Source organism: Schistocerca serialis, chromosome 8, assembly GCF_023864345.2.
Source record: "Schistocerca serialis cubense isolate TAMUIC-IGC-003099 chromosome 8, iqSchSeri2.2, whole genome shotgun sequence".
NCBI classification, from domain to species: Eukaryota; Metazoa; Arthropoda; class Insecta; order Orthoptera; family Acrididae; genus Schistocerca; species Schistocerca serialis.
The window spans coordinates 508,204,933-508,212,795 of NC_064645.1; positions in this window are offsets into that span (position 1 = coordinate 508,204,933).

The following is a 7,863-nucleotide window of genomic DNA, read 5'->3' on the forward strand; positions in this document are numbered from 1 at the left end:
AGGAAGAAAAGAGAGTAGATGGCTAGGGAAATGGGGAAAGAAGGGGAAGAGAAATGGCAGAAGGAGGTGAATAAGAGAGAGGTATGAAGAAGGAGGAGGTTGAGTAGGGAGAGGGGCAGGAGAAGAAGGATAGGGAGAGGGGTCAGGAGAAGATGCATAGGAAAAGGGGAGAGGGAGGACATGGAAAGAGAGGTGGGGGCAGGAGGGTGTGGTCAGGGGGAGAGGGGAGGAGGATATGGGCAGTAGAAAGGGAGGAGGAAGATCTGGTCAGGAAGGGAAAGGAGGAGATGGATATTGAAAGAGAGGGAGGGGCTATCGACAGGGAAAGATGGGCGAAGAAGAGATGGAAAGAGAAGGGAGGAGGAGATGGGCAGAAAAACAGGTGGGGAGATTATGTGGAGAGAGGAGAACGAGATAGACAGAGCAAGGAGGGAGGAGTAGACACAAAAGTGGGAGGAGGACATAGGCAGAGAGAGGTGGAAAAGGAAATGGGCAGAGAGTGGTGCAGGAGACAGAGAGGTGGGACGAGGGAATGGACAGAGAGAGGGGGAGGAGGAGGTGGACCATCATAGTGGGAGAGGGGGATGAAAAGGAAAAGGGAGTGAGGAGGAGGAGATGGACAGATAGTGGTGTGAGTATGAGGCAGACAGATGGGGGAGGAAGAGGTGGACACATGGGTGGGAAGAGGAGAAGTGTGCATTAGACGTGTTGATGCAAACGTGAGCAAGTTCATGGTGAAAAGGCTATGCAAGTATGTATGGTTGTATGTATGTCTTGGATGTCGTCCCAAACCTCTGGATCGATTTCAACGTTTGTAAACAAATAGAAAACTTATTGAGTATCAACACTGTGGGGTTTATAGCATCCTGGCTCCAATAAGAGCTGAGAAACAGGCAAAAACGTGTTTTTTCAGCCCTCAGGCTGCCTAATCGACCTGCTTTGCATGGCAGTCTATACTTCAGGGGCAGAAAATGGTATTCCAGCCAGTGATGTGCAGACTGTTCTACATCATTGAATAGTGAAAATCACTTTGACTCAGATTTACACGTTCTATAAAGGAAAACCTGCAATGCAGATCAAGACAGGACCGAAACAATTTGTCACATATTTTACTGTTCATAAGTCTCTCACAGATTAATTCACTCACTGTACTTCGCCTTCAGAAAATCTTTCAATATTGTCAATAAAATCAGGAAACAAGGCACACACACTTATTTACGTGCTTGCATCAACTAATCACTTCCACATGAAAAGACCCATGGATGATGGAGGACTTCTGTGAACTTCTGGAAGAAGTCATGATCAGAATTCTCAAACTCATTTCAAGCTTCTAATATGTGGCTCTAACGGGAAGCTGGGAAAAGAAAAGAAACACAGGAGACTCACAAGACCATACACTGCTCACAATAGAACCAAAATATCATGGATGCCTCAGAAACTTCTGTCAAAAGAAACTAAAGACATGAAAATCCCCCAATAATACATTTGGAGAATTACGGAATGACTACTTTGATATCGCCAGGAGAAATAACTTGAAAAGTTCTCAATGTAAAAAACAAGAGAGAATTTTTGTAAGACTTTTTTGTAGCAGACCACCACTTATTCCAAAATAAGGTAAAATTTCAGCCCAACAGAAAATGGACAACAGTAACCCAGATGTTTCTGCACTGGTTCCACGTATATAGAACATGACAAAAGAAAAATCACTAAAGAATTCTATTGGGTGGATACCACGAACTGGTCTGAACTAGTAGAGAAAAATGAAGTTAGGTGAGCCCCTGAGAAAGAGAAAACATAGGGGTTGGAGCATTACATATGATCAAGCTGTCGAACATAGGATTAAAGCAGGGAATAATTTCAATAGTCATAAAACAAGTGGCACAGATTTCGTAGAGATTCAGGACACTGTCTTTAAAATTATTTGATGTGAAAAACAGGCTGAACGAAATAGAACAGAGCTTTACCAAGAACAAAACCTCCAATTTTCATAAGTCCTTCAGGGAAAATTTAGCTGGCTACCAACCTCATACCATATGCATTCAGCGACCTGATGGATCCCTGGAAGCTAAAACAAAAAATAATAGTAAAATTATAGCCAAATATTTCGGAACCATCAAATGGGGTAAATTTGACTGCTGGAGTGAAGTTGACTGAAAGTTCAAAAAACATTTAATATTGAATAGTTACACAATGGTCATGAAAAATGAATTATTTTATTTATTTATTTACTGTTTGAAAGGTTTTAATTTGCAATGATCACTACACGTACAGTATTCCAAACCTCCATCTGAATACTAATTGTTATCATAAAGTGGATGTTTTTAACGAGCTAAAACTTCTGTTTGTTAACTAGCATAAAACAAGTCATGTATGTCATAATAGAAGATAACCAATTATACTTACCTATTTATAAACACATAGAGAAAACTTTGCAAATTCTTGGTGGAATCAGAGTAAAATTGGTCATCTTTTCTCAAGCAGTTCTTTTATAAACAAACATTCATTAATGCAGCGAGTATGTTACCTAATGAACACAGCAACAATGTGACATAGTGGAAGAGGAAACAATTGTCTATAACAGCCTAGCGATGGAGTGAGAAAGTTATTGTTGCAAGTGTCTGAATGTTAGCTTATGAATTTGTCGAGCAGATCGTAGTTCTGTGTGTTCAATCATACAGTTGAGATCTTAACAGTTGTTAGTGTGAAAATGCTGCATGTGCACAAATATAAATCAGGTGAATTAAAGACATATAGCCTGGAAGGCACAGAACTTTTGGTAGATCTTCTTTTGGTTTAGCCATAAAATGTATATCATCTAACAAGTATTGGAACTCTGTGTGGGGCAAAGATACAGTGTAAACATGCCTGAGCCAAAAAGAGATATGTACGAAAACAAGGATGAACGTTTATCTGTATTCTGATGTTTCCTTAAGCTGATATCAGATTTTTCACTCTTCAACTGTCTGTCTCTTACTGTACATGATTCTGCATGGGCATAGTGTGTTAGTCAGACAACAATATATATTTTGTGTAAAGTTTTTATACTGTGTCTTCTGGGAAGGCAGTTTCTTTCGTTTCCAAACTGCTTCAACCTGAAAATGCTACATGGATACACTGAAGCCTGCAGACTTTGGAATACATGGCGTTTTATGATTGTGTTATGCTGCATTCTTTATCATAGAATTGGGCGCTGAAACTTCTTCGTCAAGAAAGAAGGGGTAAATATTACTCTATGCAGAATGAGAGTAAATATATCAATCAATTTAGACTGTTACAGTGGAAATCGTAGCGAGATAGTGTGGAGATGTGAACTTAGATATGTGAATTGCTGCTGGTGAAAGTATCTGCCAGAAACACACCTCGGAATAATCCATATTATTCGGATCTCCTTATGGGCCCAGTTCTAAAATACCAGTATAAACTGTGTCTCAGAGAAATTTGAAATGGAAAAATAAGCACTAACAAGGCTAGCTGAGTGTATAAAATTTCCAAAGGAACCCTGTCAAACAGGACTCATGGTCATCATGTTGAAACACAAGTTGGTCAGCCAGTGTTTGGTGCTGAAGAAGAAGTTTATGCTTCCTGGAATTTCATAAAGCAAATATGTGATCATTGTTTTTATCCTAAAACTTTCTTTGTATGTTAATCTGAAATTAGTATTAAAATTTAGTTACTATAGCAAATTTATTTTTAAGTTATTGAAAAAGTGTGAGAAAAATTAAAGTCATCCTTGAGTCATTATCACATAACAGATAAATGGTCAATTTCATGGCCAGGTGGTGTGAAGCCGACCCTCTCTTTTTTTTAAATTTTACAATCTGTTAGAACAACAGGTACTAAGGACGAAAACCGAGCAAGGTGGCGTGGTGGCTAGCACGCTGGACTCACATTTTGTAGGATGATCGTTCAAACCCGCCTCTGGCCATCCTGAATTTGGTTTTCCATGATTTCCCTAAATCGCTTCAGGCAAATAATGGTATGGTTCCTTTGAAAGGCAACGGTCGACTTCCTTCTTCCTCCTTCCCTAATCTGATGGGACCGATGATCTTGCTGTTTGGTCCCCTCCCTCAAATCCAGCAACCAACCAACCAAAGACCGAACATTTTATTACTACAGCTCAGTACCAATGTTCTGAAAGAGAAATCAGTAAATTAATTTTATTGGTTTCAGAAATACTTAATTTTAAAGTCCAAAATTGGTTATTTCACACTGTCTGATGGGCACACTTTTCAACTGCGAAGTGCCATCTTTACAATTCTGATGTACAAAACCAGCACTAGATCCTGATTCACTTCCACCCTCATGTGAAGAAATAGTGAACATAATCAAATCACTGAAAAATAATAGAGCACCTGGTGAAGATGGGATTATTGGAGAATTATGGAGAATGGAGCACAAAAACATGACAGCAAAGATTGACAGAATAATATCTGGAGTCCAGACAACAGAGGAAATCCAAAGAGAATGGAACAGTGCCTGGACACCAGGCAGGATTTAGCAGAGGGTAATCACATCTTCATCCAGAAAACATTATCAGGAACCACTTCAAAAGAGAAATTCGTGGGATAAATCTCATACTCATTCAAAATTCAAGCAGGATGTCTAATCGTCACTATTGTTCAACATAGAATTGAAAAAAATAATGAGAGAATGAGAAAAGGACTTACAGCGTTAGCAGCCTACGATACTAACCCCCTCCACCAACATCAACATCAAATCTGTCTTCCTGAAAAACTCAGCTCTGACACTCCACTGACGGCCAATGTGTATGCCGCCATGTGAAACCTGGTTTACACTAGAGAGAATGGAAGTGGATGAGCACTCCAAACAGCTGGTGTTCAAGGCCATTTGCTTGTGTTCCTGGACAAGCATTTACATTAGAAGGATTGGAAGAGAACATGAGATAAGGCTACGTGAGTCTGGGTAAATTATTTACATATCTCCTCAGACGTCTGTAATACAACAGTGTCGCATTAGCCATGTAGTTACAGCTGTACAGTTGCTATAACATTAGCAATGAGAATGGTCAGGTCTTTCACATATTTTTAACACCACTGAAGAAAACAAACTAACATGGATATCACTGATTGTCGCCCGAAGTCAGCACATTCAGATAATTTGATCAGCTATAGTGTAACCACATACGTAGTTGTATACTGATTTGAAAAGATCGTCGACAGAATTGATGCCAATGTGTCTGCAGCCTTGGGCTGCATTCACAGTGGTACTGACAACTGTCTACAGACACTGTCGCCAGAGGTCGCCCGATAACATTGGTCAACAGCTTGGCCACAGTGCATCTGGTCTTCTTTATCAGTTTTTGGTGGGGCCAATGAGTTTAGGTGGAATGGATACCACAACGCCTCTGTGCTTGGAGGAGAGTGCCACAATGTGGCTTTTGCTATTAAAAAGACGCTGAGTGTATATGAATGAGCTACGCCACCATCAAAACGAGTGTGGCGAGTTCGTAGACTCTCTCCTCACTTACTGGAAATACCACATAAGTTTTAGAAATATAAATGTTCTGTTATATACTCAGTATGATTCGTGGTAAATTTGAAATCGAATATTACAAATGCTATGTTTTGCTGAATATTTCTAAAGTTGTGGAGACAACCATCAATTAACCTTCAATGATTGTCATTCAGTGCACACCTGAAAGAGAAATGTAAAGTTTAGAATAAGATACCTTGAACACCTAAGGCACTGATTAATGGAAACATGTACTCCTCAGTTGCAATATACTTCATGTAACAATCGCCAGCAATAATAATAATTGTTGACACCTAGTACCTCCCAGAAAAGAAACACTACAGTAACTTTAAGCATAAGACATGCCACCCTATTCACTTGAACAAATTATTTTTTGAGATAATAATTTAAGTTTAAAATTTCCAATAACGATTTTGCCCACTTCTGATTTCCTATAAACCCTCAATTTCAGACCATAAATTTCAAACTAGGCCCTATTTCCCGATCATAATCCTTTTATCCTCAGGATGCCACAAACTTCTTTGAATGAACTTATCAGTTTCTTACAGTCCATATTTCTTATTGCGTCTACCAATATGACCGAAGAAAACAAACTAATTCGGATTTCAAAGATTGTCGTTCGTTGTCTCCATGTTTGGGCGATGAGATCAGCTGACCGTGCATATAGTTGCCGTCTTCGGCCGATGGTCGTCAGCGGAATCCACCAATATCGATGGCACTGTGATCTCAGCCTTAAGGTTGGTCCACATGCAACAATTTCAGTGCTCAGTTGTCTGTATTCTCCACATTTCGGCGGGTATTTGGTGTGATCCAACAGCTGTGTTGTTTTCGTTTTGGTAGTGCTTGTGTAACCTCTGCTGCAGTGATTTCATTTAAAGTGACAGATACTATCGGCTCGTTCATCCATGACTACTGTGGAAACTCTTCATTCATTAAAGATTGTAATATACAAGATATCTCACGAAAGACGCACAGGAGGAGTCCCTGGGTCACGCGGCACAGCCACTGGCCATCGACACTGCATCCACTAGCCACCGTGGCGCCTGACTCTCACACTAATCTTCTGTTAGTCTGCTACGTGTGCGCTCCCCTTGAGTTAAGTATAAACAACATTGCCATCTGATTAACTTAAGCTATTCTTTGTTTAAAAAAGGTGCTCAAAGTGATGTCCCCCTTTTTGGTAAGAGCATCATCTCCTGAACATGATAACAAACGCTTGACGAATTTCGGCTGACGAAATCTGGGAAATGTCTAGCCGAACCCTGTCTTCCAGCTCTTCAAGCATATGGGAATTAGTTGCGTACACCTTGTCTTTTAACATTCCCCAAAGATATAAATCACCCGGACTTAGATCTGGAGAAAGAGGAGGTCAGTCGATTACCCTATCATCATAAACATTTCATAATGCTGCCATAGAAGCATTGGCAATATGTGGTCTTGCATGAAACAATCGTAATTCTCTCCTTTAGCTGTTAGTTCTCGAAAAAAGGATGCGGTATATTGTTCAGTGGAAAAAGATTGGTCCAATAATTCATCGCACACTAATTGCACACTACATTCCTATTTTCACATCGTGCAGAGGTTGTTGATATAATTCATGAGGATTTTCGGAGCTCCATCGTCGACTGTTCTGAGAATTTACGTACCCTGACAAATGCAGCCATTCTTCATCAGAATAAAAGCATCTCCGGATCAACTTCCCCATCGTGCAAAGACTGTAACAGCCTGTTGTAATAACTACACCGAGCAACAGTATGTGAATTTCTCAGTTGATGCACTATCGTTATTTTGTATGGTTTCAATTTCAGTTTGTCTACAGCTCTGTGAGCAGATGCTCTTGACAAATCAATCTGAAGTGCCAAACAGAGCAGGGACTTTCATGGACTTCTTTCCAAGGCCTCTCCTATCTCGTCTAATTTATTTTCAGTTGAAACACTAGGTTCTCTAGGCCTTTGTTCGTGTAACACAGATCCAGTCTCTTGAAATTTCTTCACTGATTTGTGTATCGTTGAATCATTGGTAACAGCCACACTGGTAAGTTCTCGTATGAATTCAAGCTGACACTTCATATATGATTCAGTTTTTGCATAGCTCAACACAAGAAACACTCGTTGATCCTTAGTGTATACCATACCGATTGGAATCTCGACAAGAAACTTAAAAGAAAACACCTGAACACTCAATCGCACAGTATAGAAGACAAGCACTTGGTGTTTCTGTCTGAGGGCCGGGCCCAGCAACATATGGGCAGGGAAAGCTCAAGACTCGGCGCAGTTGCAATAATGACGCGTAGCAACAATATTTGAGACTATTAAACTTGAGAAAAAAACTCAAAAGAAAACACCGTACACTCAGTGGCACAGTGTAGGG